At 43.6% G+C, this 17,159-nt stretch overlaps 1 protein-coding gene across 2 annotated transcripts in view; it reads right to left on the bottom strand.

Moving 5' to 3' along the window:
- Positions 1 to 17,159, bottom strand: part of NECAB1 (N-terminal EF-hand calcium binding protein 1) — a 1,270,485-nt gene that overhangs the window by 737,974 nt on the left and 515,352 nt on the right. The window lies entirely within an intron of this gene.

Genomic DNA, 17,159 nt, shown 5'->3' with positions numbered 1-17,159 from the left:
ACCTATCAGCAATAGTGCAATTATCCATATAGCAAGGTCAGTCTGCAAGTCTTGCTCCTTCCACTTAAAATATAGACTGTGATCAACTGTTGAGAGTCATGGGCTCCTAAAATCTAGTATCTCTCTGTCAGTGAAAGTCCATTTCCAGCACTCGTCATCTACTGTTTGTGACTCTGAATTTGGAGTCCAGGTGGGCATAGCAACTGGTCTCCTACTGAATTATGCCCAGTGCCCCGTTAGCCACTGGTCAACAAAGCTCAGTAGTCCTGTTACTGGGACATTGGAACTCATATTTTGCATCAGAAAGCCATTATTATTTAGCAGATGGGAATCCCAGATCACATTTGAGTGGTGGGCTCCTGTGTGTACAGACATATTTGTGACATGTTTGTCAGATTCTAAGTTGCCTGGGGTCAAATCAACGGTGATGTCAATCATTCCACTCAGTCACTGAGAAACGAGGACACAGGCCAGATGTATCATAGCAAACTTACTGCAGTATAACACTCTGGCACCTTCAGTCCTGGAATCTCTAAAATAACAATAGCAAGAGATGTGAAACCTAAGGCCCCGATCTTATTATGAACGTAGCACCTTACAACCTAAGTGCCATAAATGAGTCTGGGGTTGTATTGCGCCCCAAGAACATGACAGCTTGGTTGATCATCATTGCAACTGCCCCACACTCCGTATGTGTAAATTCAAATACTTTTTTAAAAGATAAAAAGATATAGCTCTCAATGGCGATTCAGTTTAGTGTGTGTGAGGATTGTGCCACACTGTATCCAAGTTCCTACACTACTGCCACTTTCTCAAATAAGGCTTAATTGTGCAACAAATGGAGTCAAGTGTATTTTCAAGTAACTTGGTAATCCAATTGGAGAAGAATAAGACTTGAGGCTCTGGCAGACCAGTAGTAAAGGATCCACCACAGATGTTGCCCAGTTCTCTCTGACTGCTCCAGGAAAAACGATTATTAAAGTATTCAGGGAAAATTACGTACATTTCCCCATACCTTAATAATGAACGTGACCTTGTGTAATGTAGCAGATGCTGCTGCAAACCACTCCAATACTTTCAGGTTGAGTTTGCACTACATAAAACAGCAAAAAAAGAATGTACAACATTAAAAGTGCCCACATTATTTACAGTTACTAAACTAGCAAACTTAAAAAAATTAAACTAATGTGTTTTGAGAATTTTAAATACTGACCGGGTCTGTTAGAAGGTAGCAACTGTTGTTAAGTGCTAATCAGAATGGCAAACCGGTTTTGAGACCTCGAGAAAGGAATTTAATTAACTGATTTTAACTAGAAGCATATCTTCAACAAGGGTTAACGATGTACGTGGCATATAATGGTTCAGCAGGGAGCAGTTTGCTGATTCAGGCACTTTACATCGGACCCTTTAAAAAGTTAAAAGGAAAACAGTTGACATAAGCGAGCCGATTCAAAGCACCACGGCTGCCATGAGTGTGTTCACAAAGGAGACACACAAAATGAAAAACAAGTTCACTTGCAGTGAAACATATTGGCAAACGTGCAATTATCCATGTAACAGGGTCGGTCCCCAAGGCGGTAACAAAACTGCCCCTAGGGGGAAAAACGTAAAGCATTTACCAGTGATGATAAAGGATTTTTGAAAGACAATCCTAGGAATGAGTGAAAGTGATGGGTGTGAGGTGGGCGTGGTTAAAAGCCCACATAGATACCAAGACGTCAGAAAAGCAGCGCTTGTGCGCTACTATGCTCAACCTAAAAAACAAGACTCAGACAGGTAACTTAGAGATCTATGTCTGCGGCCATTTCTTGTTAGATCTTGACAACCTTAGAGTTCCAAGCTTTGTAAACTCCTACCTGGCAAGAGTCTTACTACATGGCATGGAAAAAGGCCTCTTTTTGCATGATCACCTCAGTTATTTTGCAATCATATTCTGTGGTTTTCTCTCTGTGCAATATGACTCTGCTAACAAGGCCCAAGTGCATGCACCCTGACACCCTAAAATTTTTTTAAGTGCCTGTACTTCTAGTTAGGATATTTAGCTTACCTGTACATTGCTAGTATGGTGCAAAGTGGAACCAAGGCCGGTACGTTAAATGTCACGAGTGGACTGCAGCATACTTTGTACCACCACTAGAGTGACAGTGCAAAACATGACTGCAGGCCGACTACTGTAGCCTGTCTATGCAGTTTTCAAACTGCAATTTTGACCTTTCAAAATAACCCTTTTAAATGGCCTAAACCTTCCTTTTAAATATTAGTATGTCACTCCTATTTAGGCCATAATGCTCAAAAAGGCAGGGTGCATGGTATTTAAAAGTAGAACATGTAAAAGATTATTGTAAAACTAGCCCTTACAGGGGCAAGGCCAAAAAAGTAATTTTCACTATAGCCGGGTTAGCTGTTCCATAGGAAAGCATTGGGAAATAATAGTAAAATTCACTATTTTTATCTTTACTTAGGAGACAGTTAAAGTTCATTTGAGGACTTTTTAAAATATTTATTACAAGGCCGGTTCCCTGGTAAAGTTATTTTTGTACTAAATATTTTACAAAAGGAACTTTTTAAAAGTCACCTTCTTTCCTGCCTAAAGTTTCTAGCCACCTATTTACATGGGCTTTCAACTTTCACCCAGGAGCTGAATAGCCCCTTCAATGAGGTGTGAACTTTCTCCCAGAGCTGACACAAATGCCTTGGGTGTAGGGAGGTGTTTTATTCTTCTGACAGGATGACCATCTGGGAAGTGCTGAGTAACTTAGTTAGCCTCAAAGAGGCCTACTCTGTCAAAAGCAGATGTAGCTAACACCTGAGCCTTCCCCCTCCCTTTTCCATCTAGTCAGCCAGCCACCAATCCCAGAGGGAGTGGAACGACCCCAAAAACCAGTTTTGAGTGGCCACAGAGGAGGGGTTGCTTCTTTCCCTGCCTACACCTCTAGGGTGGGCACAGGAGGTCTGCACTGCACAGAGAAGAAATGGTTCTGCCTTGTTGGATGTAGGTTGAGAATGGCACTGTGGTATTGTCTGCAGTAGCGCACAGACAAACTGCTTCAAAAGTGGGTAGAGTTACCCCTGGGAACTTTTTCATATAGGGTAGGGAGGGGGCAGGAGTCACCCCCACCCACAGGCTAGTGCCAGACATAAATGTGCACCCATAGGCACCCTCGTCAGAACACTAATAAATATTACTAAATATCAAAGTTAGAATTTCAGGGTACTAACTATCAAAGACAAAATATGAAATAATATTGACCGAAACCCACACCTATGTACCTACACAGTCCATATATCTTCAAGGTACGTTAATGTGGTGATAGGAATAGGTAATCTATATTTTCCTATAAAAACTTACCTTTATATTCTTGTATGTTGATTTTCTTCATTTCTATATTCAATAGTACAATCTGCCAAAAGGGAGTTTTCCTACCAAAAACCAGCAGCTTCACCGGTATCTCATCTGACAGCTATATGACTGCATAGAGCCCTTGCTAGCCACAGCCTGCTGCCATGCTCCACTACAGATTGTTGACCTTCATTTCAGAGACTAAGCCAGAAAGTAAACTTCTGACAAGGACTGGCCTAGTTTCTGTATCTGACCCAGGCTCCATAGCAGTTTGCATTACATCGTTCCTACATACCAGTCAAGCTCAAACTGATGACCATGGTTGGTACTTAATGCTTTTTGGCAAATTTTTTCATTAAAAATTCAAAAATTCAACTGTCTTGGTCCCCTTATTGGATTATTGTTGTTTTGTTCCTTTTGTTCATTAAATTATTCTCTATTTTCATAAATTGATGTGGGCTTTTTATTGTGTTGTGTTTTCAGCATTTTTACTGTTTTGGTAGTTGTAAATGGTTTAAACATTTTCTTAAATTAATCCTGTCTGCTCTGTGTCACAGCTACCAGGAGGTGAGCTCAGGTATAAATTACTGAAACCTTTACTTGACCTAACAAGAATAGTGACATGAGTTGTGGTGGACTACCATCCACCCCAGCAAATAATCCACTATCTTGCATGCGTATTCAAATACACGATAACTTAAAAATAATTGAACAATAGTTTAAGCTAAAGCTATTTACATGTAGAAGAAAAAAGATATGTGTTCTGAACAGACAAATGTTGTGCAAATTTAGGCATAATTAAAAAAAAATAACCAGAAGTTGACCTTGCTCCACAAGACTCTGGCATAACGACTTCTTTTTTTTTAATACCTTTCTTTATTGGCATCTTAATATACAAACAAATAGATCCACCTTATTCAACATCAGAGTGATATATTTCAGTCCCATTATACATCTTCAATATTATTGTGTATTCGTCAATTGTTGATGTATCGATATTTCAACACTCCTTTATTCTGCATGTGCCATATTCAATGCACTGTATCGACGTATCACTATAATACAATTAGTAGTATTGCCCCAATTATTTAGCATTCAACATTAAAGGGACAGTAGACTAAACCACTTCACAGTTCTATTTTGTAAAATGCTACATAAAACCGCAAATTACCCACAGTCTCTAGCGTGCCCAACAACCCTCCCTCTAGACCAGTTCCACTCTCCTGCTTCCAATTGCCTGCATGACCGCCGTGAGTGAGATGTGATCCTTCCATTTTCCTAGTCTCCAACCTTTGTCAAGTTTCTTATTTGTCACTTGTGTCATATAGCAGAGACACTCTACCCTTACCTCTCTTCTTTTTCCTCACCCACTTGGTCTATCTCCTTCTCTCGCTCATCGCTGGGGGGGCCTAGCAGAGTTTGTAGCATTATCCCCCAAACAAGCAAATTATCTAGAACCTTTTTGTCTCGTTGGGTTTTCTGCATGTATGACTCTTTTGTTCCTGCCCAATCTATCAAGTCTGCGCCAATCCTCCCGCCTAGGAAGGCTACTTCTGACCCATCCAATCGCTATGCGCCTTTTAGCCACTACTAACCCTAGCATTGTGAAGCAGCAGTTCAGTTTTTTTTGGGTTGTGATGGAGCATGCCTAGGATACGTTGCTTAATTGTATATAACACTTCCCATCCAGTCACCTCACGTAGACAGTGTAATATCTTCGCCCGGTACGGTATGATATTCGGGCATCTCCACACTATATGCAGAAAGGCATAACAACTTCTTCCTAGGTGCAGCATCTCTTCTCATCTGAACAATACATGACAAGATACAGCATCCCAGTGTCAGTTCCCAAATCCCCACCTCAGTCTGTCAGAGAACCTATAAGACCCAATGGGGAATTTAGGATATTCAGGGATTTAAGAATGTGTCTATGCCATATCAGGCGTATAGATCCAGTTCAATCTGTGCAATGAGATATTAAGCTGGCAATGCAATGTAAGGCATCCAGATTCAATTCAGTATGGGGATGGGATAGTCAAAGTACTGCCAAGCTGGCTCTGGCATGTTAAGCTTCGAGAGCCAATTCATTCTGTAGGGAGGGATATTCAGGCATCAAATTAGCTGACACTTCTATGTTAGGGGTCAAGATCCAATCTGTTGTGAATGCTGGTCAGATGGCCAATATATCTCTGTTGTTGTAATTAAAGCACTAAAATCAGAATTGCGTAACCTGAATGGGGAACATGAACGTGTAACTGGAGACACAAAGAGCTGCACTTCGCAGCTTCCTGATATAAATGAGCTTGCTATTTTCACAAAGGTTTGACATATGTAATTAGATGCTGCACGCTGAACCCTTGCGGCCCTGCCTGTCAGCACAAGGTGCATTGCGTTTTGGGACTTCACCTCCCCGATCCAATAACAGGTCCGCTCACTGCTTCCTCGGGGCCATGTAAGCGCGGCACACGAAGAGGAAGTGGGTCAGACACAGAGCGGTAAATAATTCATTACGACAGCCACGCTCTTACAGCTAAAGCTTCTTTCACAGTTTTCCTCCTCATCTGGATATACCTGAAAAGGTAGACATGTCCCTGGCCTCAATAGCTCCGATTAAAATCAAAATTATGCAAGTGTTCTATTTTGAAACCGAGCCCTGTTTATAGACAGAACAATATCTAGTATATATATAAGTCGACTTAGAAAAGTCTAACTGAATAGAAGGAAAACTACGCTTAAAAAAAACCTGTGCACGTTAAACTACTCTTCAGAAACAGAGACCATAGATCAAGTAGAGACTCGAATGTCAATTTTCAATGTGCTATGAAACTAAAAACAGGTGTGATATAAAATAGTACAAAAACGCCTCAGCAAACGGGTTCTTGTCAGTGTCAATAATATGTACAAAGAGTTCTAGCAAAGAAGTGGAATTATTTGAAAAATATCCAGTTAGGGCCACCAGAAGGAATATCAAACAGCTTTTGACTCCTGATGAAGGGGGGAACCGACTGCTGAGCACCTAACATGACAGGAAGTGTCGTCATGTGACCTTATGCCCTTATAGCAAGGCATGACCTTTGAGTAATACCTTGAAGGTGAATATAAAAAATTAAGCAATAAATGCAAACTCATCAAATTACCTACAATAGCAACCCCAAAATAAATTTCCCTCCAACTTATATTTATCCCAAACATCGTATCAAGATCACTGTTGCCAGACAGCATAGAAACACATATATATTTCAAGAACAATGTGACAAAGATTCTGACAAATAATGCTTTGGAATGACAAATATTCCGAAAACCGTATCATCAGATGTTGATGTAGACATACAGGCCCATATTTATACTTTTTGACGCTAAACTGCGCTAACGCAGTTTAGCGTAAAAAATTTTTGCGCCGTCTAACGCCATTCTGAAGCGCCATGCGGGCGCCGTATTTATGGAATGGCGTTAGCCGGCGCAAGCAGACCGGCGCTGCCTGGTTTGCGTGGAAAAAAACCACGTACACCAGACAGCGCCAGCGTAGGGGGAAAATGGCGTATGGGCGTCTTAAAATGGGGCAAGTCAGGTTACGTCGAAAAAATCGTCGTAACTCGACTTGCGCCATTTTTTTTCGACGCCCATCCCCCATCAACATGACTCCTATCATTGTAAAGATAGGAGTCATGCCCCCTTGCCCAATGGCCATGCCCAGGGGACTTATGTCCCCTGGGCATGGTCATTGGGCATAGTGGCATGTAGGGGGGCACAAATAAGGCCCCCCTATGCCACAAAAAAAAATTGAAAAATAACAAAAATTATACTTACCTGAACTTACCTGTACTTCACTGGGATGGGTCCCTCCATCCTTGGGTGTCCTCCTGGGGTGGGCAGGGGTGGCAGGGGGGGTCCCTGGGGGCAGGGGAGGGCACTGTGGGCTCATTTTGAGCCCACTTGTCCCTTAACGCCATCCCTGACCCAGGCGTTAAAAAGCGGCGCAAATGCGCCGTTTTTGGCCACGCCCACTCCCGGGCGTCATTTTTGCCCGGGAGTATAAATACCACGTAAAGGCCTGGGAGTCATTTTTTAAGACGGGAACGCCTCCCTTGCATCTCATTAACGCAAGGAAGGTGTTCACGCTAAAAAATGACGCTCACTCCGGGCACTTTGGCGCCCGAAGCGTCTAACGCCATAGTATAAATATGGCGTTAGTTGGCGTTAGTTTAGCGTCGAATTTGCGTCGAAAAAAACGACGCAAATTCGGCGCAACCAGAGTATAAATACGGCCCACAATATTCTAAATTATGTTAATTCATGGCACCCAAAGAAGCCACGAGGAAACACTAGCCTGATTCAGTTCATTCAATTGTGTATGTTGTTCACCAACACACAATGAACACCATTTTCCTACTGCTGTCCCTTCTATCCCAACAGATAAATAATATGTGAAACATATATGTAGGAAATCCATACCTTTGAATTGCGAGTTGCTAGTGATATGCTAGTCAGCAAACAGCTGCTTGTGTTCTATCTTAAAAATGATGTGCAGTAACACGCCATATATGACACGTTGGTACTGCAAATGTGCTCAAGTGTCGTGGGAATGTGTTCAAAATTTAAATCTGGGATTCAGGATTTGAAGGTGTTGTCCCTACTTGCAACTAGGGACGGATAACAGGTGCTTAAAAACACGTGTTTGGACAGGAGTTCACAGGTCTGCGTTTTAAAGAAATGCAAAAACAAAAACAAGTTTTGCGTTTAAGTGGCTGTATGTTTCACTTTGGTAAGTCATCTGTAATTGTGCACAATCATTATGTACAGCTGTGCAAATGTGAACTAACGGGTCAAAGGAGGTATTTTCCCTGTGTGCCTCTAAAAAGAGAACATAATATTAAAACAATGTATTTATTGTAATACGCCGTGTTTAAAAATACAAAACATGGGTAACCCTACCTATCAAACGTGTGTTAAAAGAATGACGCAAACCTCGAATCCACAGTGTATTGATGAATACATCGAACAAAAATCAGTACAAAGATTTTGACTATTCACCATCCTTGTCTCTGTTTTATAGATGTTCAAACTGCTTGGCGAAATGTTAGCCAGTGTTAGCGAAGAAATAATCTCATTTTTTGGAGCTTGTCTGATTTACTGGTCCATCTTCATTTAACCTTCCGTGGGGTTACAGCACCAAAATGTCTGTCTTAAAGGATTGAAGGAGAATGAGCCATACTAATGTGGTAAATCTCTCTTAAGCATAATGTAAGAAGTTAGATAATTGGTTGAGAGGGGTGTAAGCCCCACTCAAGCAACAACCACAATCATTTTCTGGGTGAGCCACATAAGTCATTAAATTAACCTGTACTTAGCCTTTTGGAGAGTGAACAAAAGCAGTCAGGCTTAATGTGGAGCCAATGTAGAAATTATTTGTGCAGCACACAAACAGTGATAAAGTGAAAAATACCCAAGGAAAAAAGAATAAATGCCAGTAAATTAAATAATACAAGAACACCAAAAATCCAATCGGTAGAACCAGACATATTGATTTTCTTTTTTGTTTAGTGTAAATAGGGCCAAGAAGTAGAAGTGCCTTTCACAGTTATGTGGTTGTGCAAGACTGGGGAAAATCATACATACAGGGATCAGGTTAACCCAGCTGAAGAGTTTCCTTCTGAAGTTGGGCTCAAAGATTTCCACTTGCATTGAAGGTGGCTGTGAGGAGGATTTTGCACGAAAAGAAGGTCGAGAGTTGTGGATGTTGTTGCTGTAGCACAAAGAGCCAGTTGTTGCTGGAGCTTTGAGGTGGTTGATGGTTGTAGATGGTCACTGTATGTGCAAACAGCAGGTCTCACTAGAACTTTGCACTGGCAGTCATTGGGGAAGGCTGAGTCTTGGTGTGAATGGGCTCGTTCATAGTTGGCAAGATCCCAAACTTCAGGATTTTCAACTTTATCTTGTGGAGGAACTCTCACGGATGCCAACCAAAGGTCAAAGACCTGTGGAACAACTCTTAGAGACTACAACTACCGGTAGCTGAAGCCAGCAGCATGGCTCTAGCAGGTCCATTTGACGTGGGTTAGACCAGGCATCCTTGGTGTGTTTTTCCCCCTAACTTTTCACCTTCAGGTCTCCTGTTTTCTGGACTTCATTTTTGTTGGCCTTAGAATTCAGCACATTTTACCACTGCTGACCAGTGATAACGTGCTTGTGATCTCTCCTTAAAATCTGGTAAGACAGGCTTTTACCCAATTGGCATATTTAAATTACTTTTAAGGCCCTAGTAAGGTGTCACTATCTGTGCCCAGGGAATGTTAGATACTTGATACTAGTGGGACTGTAGCACTGATTCTGCAACCTACTCAAAACCACTTTAAACACGTCTCATTCCTGCCATTGCAGACTCCGTGAACTGTTTTAAACTACCTCTTTAACCTGGCAAAATACAACTTTTGCTAGGCCAGACTTTTTAATACATATGTTACCCCTAGAGAGGGCTCTTTATAGCCCAAAGGACAGAGTGCTTTTCATTTTAAAAGTTGGAAATGTACTTTTAAGTTTTACATGTACTGGTTTTGAAAAACCCTTGGATTTGTTTCTCAGTACTGCAAGGCCCACCAATCCCATAGGATAACATTGGAGTTACCTTATTACATTTAATAAGCTGTAATCTCCAAACTGGAGCAGGTGACAAGTTCATGTTTGGCATCCTTGGAATTGTAAAAAATAATCATAAGTTATGGTGAAGTCTGATTTCAAATCAAAATTTTGAAAATGCCACTTTTAGAGAGTTGGCATTTTCCTGCCTTAGCCATTTAGTGTCTGCAGTCTGTTTCTGGGTCACATAATTAGGTACAGTTGACAGTTGGGTTTTATGTATTCCCCCTAGATAGCCACACACAATAGGGAGCTTAAATGTGCTTGGATGGGCCATCGCTTGCAGGATGGGAGGGAGGACATGGGCACAACCTCACACTTACAAAGGCTGTGTCATGCCTCCACACAAAGGGCTGTATACCCCCTGTGGTTAGTCTAGAGCCAGGGCAAGGAAGGCAGGGAACCTACGCGCTTCAAAGGTATGCCTTTAGAACCTTTCCCCAACTTTAAAGGCACAACTGGCTATAAATATTGGACCACAGACTCCAACTCTTCAGTACACTTCTGGACCTGTGGATACTGTGCCAGGAAGAAGGACAGCTGTGCTGCTGAAAGGACTGCCATTCTGCTGGACTGCTGCTCTGAAGGCTATTGTCCTGCAGAGCTGACCTGCTTCCTGCTGCCCTCCTGCCTGTGTGAGAAGGACTGGACCTGCAACTCTGAAACCAGAACCCCATAGTGACTACAATAGCTAGTTGGTGACCTCATGATCAGAAGCCTGAGGAACATAACAGGCTTCTATCAACCTTGAACCCAGCACCTGGACTCTGCCATCCCAAGTGGTGCCACCCCAGTCCTGGAGCCCCAGAAGTGGGCCTAGTGGTGCACTGCCAAGCCTAGCCCTGGTCCCCATCAGAACAATGTGAAGTGATGCGAAGCCCACAAAGCCTTGCTGCACAGCAGCCAGCCTCAACAGAATCAACTCAAAGCAACACAAAGCCCCACCAAGCCACGCCACACAGTTCCCCAGAAATGATGCAAAGCTATACAAAGCCCCACAAAGCCTCATTGCACAGCTTCATCAGAACCTGTGCTGAACAACACAAAGGGCCTCATTCTGACCCTGGCGGACGGCGGAGGCCGTCCGCCAGGGTACCGCCGCTGAATGACCGCACCGGCCATTCAGACATTTCCTCTGGGCTGGCGGGCGCTCTCCAAAAGAGCGCCCGCCGGCCCAGAGGAAATGCCCCTGCAACGAGGACGCCGGCTCAGATTTGAGCCGGCGTAGTTGCAGGGGTGCGACGGGTGCAGTTGCACCCGTCGCGTATTTCAGTGTCTGCTTAGCAGACACTGAAATACTTTTCGGGGCCCTCTTATGGGGGCCCCTGCCGTGCCTATGCCATTGGCATGGGCACGGCAGGGGCCCCCAGGGGCCCCGCAGCACCCCCTACCGCCATCCTGTTCCTGGCGGGCGAACCGCCAGGAACAGGATGGCGGTAGGGGGTGTCAGAGTCCCCCATGGCGGCGCAGCAAGCTGCGCCGCCATGGGGGATTCTAAGGGCAGCGGTAAACCGGCGGGAGACCGCCAGTTTGCCTCTTCTGACCGCGGCCGAACCGCCGCGGTCAGAATGCCCTGCGGGGCACCGCCGGCCTGTCGGCGGTGCTCCCGCCGACCCTGGCCCCGGCGGTCTTAGACCGCCGGGGTCAGAATGACCCCCAAAGTCTTGAAAAGTAACACTGCGTAGACTGCATACCAGGATTTAAGGTACTGTGTTCTGCAGACCTAAGTGGGTCCCTGTAGCTGGCCCATGCTCCAGCACAGTTGCCTAAACTTGTGACTTTGTCCGGTGCGACCAGATACTCACAGTTGCAACTTTGTGTGTTTTGGTGCTATTTTCCGTAAAACTTTAAAACTGCATATCCCTGGGATTACTGATTGGATTTTTGTTAGTTTGGTCATGTTTTATGAATTAAAAAAATTAAGTTATTGTGGGATCCTTTTATTGTATGGTGTTTTTCACTTTATTACTTGAACACTTCAACCACAGGGCACTCAACAATTGTATATCCCTGGACAAACTGACAGGCTTCTCATATTTAACATCTGCTGGGTCATCTCTAATTGACTACACCTTTGCAAGCCTCTCCTTTCTAAACACCATTTCCTCCTTTAGTTTCATGGAGAAATTGGAAAGCAATCATCGTCCACAAGGCATAGCACTCAACAGTTTGCCGAATAACTACACAGATGCAGCAGATCAAGGATCCAAGGAGAGACAATTAATCTCAAACACATCAGATGCACCACTTAGGCTTGCCCAGCACTTGCAGCAAAGTAATTATTGGCATCTACACTTACGCCAGGGAATCAAGCACACAATATGGCCCCTCCTCTAAGGTGGGGAAATGATAATCATATTATAAGAAGGGCAGACAAATGTGGGGCAGATCAACTGTGGAGATCACTTAAAAGGTCGAACTCATTTTGGGCAAAGTTTTTGCAGGATATGAAGACAAAAAACTCTACTAACTTCTGGTGGACCATAAATGGAGTTGGCAGACACCTTCCAAAAGTACCTTCCTCTAACATCTCAGAGTCAACCTGGTATCAATTTCTGTTTGAACATTACAACCCAGCACTGCAGGCGGATCACCCTTGTGGATAGGCAGATGTTTTGGAGCCCTCAATATCCATGCCAATGCTCTATATGAGGAATGACTGAAATACAACTTGGTGCTCTGTTTGTTCAAAAATTGTTTTGTAACAAATCGCAAAGGGTTGCATAGTGGGGGCGCCTGGTATGAGTGAAATTCCACCTGCCATCTATAAGGATGACCCAACATTTTGGACCACCCAGCTAACACCACCCTTTAGAACCATCCTTCAGCTTAATCGTATTCCCCCCTCATAACAAGGCTTGATTATGGCTCCAATCTTCAAGGAGGGGACAGGTGGAACCCTGGGAATTATCGTCTAGTGGCTTTAATTGATAATTATGCTAAATATTTTGTAGGGGTGTTACTAAATGAGCTGTAGCAGTTGGCTGAGGCGTATGCCATCATCCCACCAAATGAACACAGATGCCTCAGTTAACATCATGACACTTTCCCTGTTAACCAACTGGGCAAAGTCCTACAGTCAGCCAGTCTATCTGGGCTTTATCGACTTCAAGTCTGTATTTGATAGAGTTGACTGGGGGAAGCTATTGAGGAAACTGGCCAACAAAAACATCCTGAATAGCCTATTAAAGGCCCTTGAGCTCCTGCATACAGATACATGGGTCAGAATCAAAATTAGAGATGGCTCTCATCTATCCAGGCCAATTAAAACTATGCAAGGCCTCCAGCAGGGCTGTGCCCTAGCTCCAACATTATTTAACCTGTTCCTATCGGATCTGACTCTAAATGCAGTTAATTCTCATCCTCCTAAATTAGGGGGTTTCCAGCTTCCAAATCCACTGTATGCCGATAACCTTGTCCTGAGCAGTAGAGCTAAAGTTGGTCTGCAGTGCCTTCTTGATGCTACTTTGACCTAGTCCCTAAGGAATGGACTGACATAAAGAAGACAAAAATCTTAGCAGTTCAAGGCCCTAGAAATCAAAAGCCCACGTGACTTATGGACCAAGAAAAACTAGGGGTGATGAAAAGTTTTAAGTATCTCAATGTTGACTTTAACAAGAATGGGAGGTACGGCGAACATCTTGACTAAATTAAGAGAAAGGGCAATGCCCTGTGTATGTGCCTTAGGTCACTTTGCAGAAAATTCACTCAAGCCAAATCTGCAGGTGGCTTAAGCGAAGGTTCTTCCATCTTTGACCTATGGAAGTGAGGCACTCAGGGGACGGGACAACATAGCACTAGACAAAGTGCTACATAAGGTGTACAGGACAATCTTTCAACTTCTCTCCTATTAATCTCCTGCCCAGATGAGGCTGGTGTTTGGCATCATTAAACAGTCACTTGCATGGAAGGCAGCCTTCAGAGTGTGTTGCCACAAACCTAAGTTCGCAAAGGAAGGTTCCCTGGGCCAATATCTCTGGTCAGAAGTTGAAACAAGGCAGAGTTTCAAGCAAGGTCTTACCTGTTACAGGCCCTGAGAACTCTTTGCCTAACCAGAGCTTGGGACCTAACTATTAGTTACCTGGAGTTTAAAAACTGATTAAAACAAGTACACAGCTGCTTTAGGACAAGGATTGTCTGTCCCAACATAAGCACGTCTGAATGATACTTCACAATTACAACTAGCTGAAACCTCAGGGCTACCTATGCGAACCCTATAGTGAGTGGATTAAGACAATTTTTAAAACATAGGCTAGGGATACTGCCAATTTTAAGCCACTATCCCAGTTGGACCAGAGGGGAGGTACACATTAACTGCTGTCTGTAGGATTAGGGTCGGGAAGACCTCATTTACAACCACTGCCTGTGCACCACCCTGAGGAAGGACCTGCACGAGCTCAGACGATGATCATGGAATGAGCGTGGCGTAAGGTCCTACAAGGAGGCAGTGATATCCTGCTTCGAATCATCGAATATAAAGCTGAATTGCGCAATAGTGCAATTCCTCCAGAGAGCCAGGAAAAAGATTGAGGCCAGGGGCCTATCTGCTGCAATGAAGGTAGGTGACTAGCTTAAGTTAAAGCTTGCACTTTAGATAAGAATATCACAAAGAGCACAGCTCACAGCTCTACATCTCTACTTCTAATTTCAATTTTCTTGACCCTGTACTTTCAAGAATAGGGGGGCCCATGACAATTTAGGCTGATGCTGCCCGTTCGCTCCACTGGTTGTACTTTACATCACCCTCCTTTGGCACATGGGTATGATTGGCGGAGCAAGCAACCTCTGAAATGTAACCAGGACAGGGTACAGCTCCTCTCCACCCATCCTCCCATGAAGACCTTCTCCCAGATACACCTAGGTCCCACTGTTCACTGTCTGGGACCAGTGCACATTGTTGATGGGTAAACCATTAACATGCCCAGGCAGCTGGAAACTCTGGCCAGGATAGTGCCAACTTTCCAAGAGTGGCATTTTCAAAATTATAATTTAAATTCCGACGTTACCATTAAAGAGGATTTTAACTTGCAATTTATTTGAGTGCAAACATAATTTCTCTATTTGCTCTCAATCTTCACCAGTGGTTGAGATTAATTCAAACATTCCATCTATTGCTATTTTGTATACTTGCTGTGTCTCCTTAAGTGGGAGGCGTATGTGTAGAGGTGGGTCCTGTGCACACAGTCACTGCAACCAAGCTGTATCTGGCTGATGAGCCCATAGCTAGGGAGAAACCGGTCCTGGGTTGCTTGTGTTCCAGTTAAGGGAGGGCCTGGCTTGGCAGTGCTGGCTGGATTGTGCCTTTCGGAGCAGGGTCAAGACTCATCTGCCTATAACTGGGTTGAAACTGAGGTGGCATAATGTACAAAATAACAATGGACTGGGATGCAGCCTGAGTGACCACCTGACATTGAGGGGAGCGAGTTTCTGTCTGGATGTGCTTATTGTGAAAGGGAAGCATGTACCTTACAGTGAAGTTAGAAAGTGGCTGAAGTAGGCTGTAGGTGGAAGAAAAATTTCAATTATACAAAAAACAACTTATGGATGACGTCTGGCTGTTAGCCCTTATATGTATCTATGTGATACTCATAAGTTTAGCAAAGTCAAAAGGTCAAACTAACACCTAACCTCAAAAAGCTAATCAATTTGCTGTTGGCTGACAGCCTCTTGCCTTTGCTAATGCTTTTTTATAATGTTGTTGTAAACCTTCATTACAAATTGATAGAGAAGGTTGAAAAGCTAGATAAATAAAGAGACTTGACTTGCAAAACAGACAGATAGGCTCACCAAGACAGATGGAGTTGATAGATAGATAGCTATATAGATAGGATAGATAGATTGAAGAGCACATGTTCAGTTAGTAACATACTAGTTAAATATCTCTATAAGTATGACACACAAGATTACTGAAAGCAAACTAGAAAGACATATAAGCACGATATATAGACTAAATTGGTTTATGAGTATAGCTGTAGTCCTCAAATAAAATACATACAGGCAAGAAGTTATAAATGCATTTCATTGCATTCATTCTAAAAGGAATAATACTTTATAAAGATTGAATTCAAATGGAAACAGACCCTCATTATGACCCCAGCGGTCTTCTGACCAGCAGGTTTAATGAGGCGGTATTACCGCCAGCAGGCTGGTGGTACATACCGCCACATTATGAGATTGAAGGGTTCCTAACTCTGTCAACACCAAGATGGCAGTTTCTTAAATGCAGTGTCCCCATCAGGAAGCTCATCTTAGGGCTGGGACTGACCTTAGGCGTGGGCGCACCTGCAGGTGCTTAAGAACCTCATGATGAAATGACCACAGGCCCTTGAAAAAACACACACACACACACACACAAACCCTGCCCCCCCCCACATCACACAGGGCTCACTATCCCTGTTTGTGCCAGGTTTAAGTAAGGGCATTGTGACCTATTACACATAATGCACTGTCCCCAGGGCAGAAGCAAAATGCACTGCCCTGAAGGCCGCAAATACACTCCCTTATGCACATGAAGGGGCACTCTCTTAAGATACTGACGGTGCTATGTTTGCACCGGTGCTATCATAATTGTACAGTAGAAAGGGCAATACAACAGTTTGCACCCATGTCTGTAATAAACAGTGCCCTTGAGGCACAGATAATGGGCATGAACTCTTTTTTGTGCCCCTGAGTCACTGTTTGTAATGTGGCACCAGCTACTATGCCACAAATTCAGGGTAAGTTTACTACTTTTTGGTATTGACAGACTGAGTGTAATTGTACTACTAGTGCAATTACTAGTAGTAAAATTACATTCTTAGTTTGCAAATACCAAAACAGCATAGAAAACAGACATTAAAAGTAAAAAAATAATCAGCAATAAAAATATTGCTGTCTATTGGCGATTACTGTCCATGTCCAGTGCTGACCCCCGTGTGCATGAAGAGATAGCAAAACAAGGGTCTTACCTCGGTCAAGTGTGCAGGAGGGTCCCCGTTTCCAGCCGCCTGGCTCTCTGCTCCCGGGCTGCTGAGGACAGTGGAAAGGAGGGAGGCCTGGATCTGGAGCTGGCGCCGGTGCAGCCACTCAGCAGCAGCTCTATTCCGACCAGCAGAATGAAGTGCAGCCCATTTATGGGCCACACAGCGCAAGTACAGACTGTGTGCGCTTGTGCTGTATGGCCTATAATTGAGCTGCAGACTGGTGC

Source organism: Pleurodeles waltl, chromosome 2_2 (assembly GCF_031143425.1).
Source record: "Pleurodeles waltl isolate 20211129_DDA chromosome 2_2, aPleWal1.hap1.20221129, whole genome shotgun sequence".
NCBI classification, from domain to species: domain Eukaryota; kingdom Metazoa; phylum Chordata; class Amphibia; order Caudata; family Salamandridae; genus Pleurodeles; species Pleurodeles waltl.
This window is presented reverse-complemented; position numbering and strand designations above follow the sequence as displayed.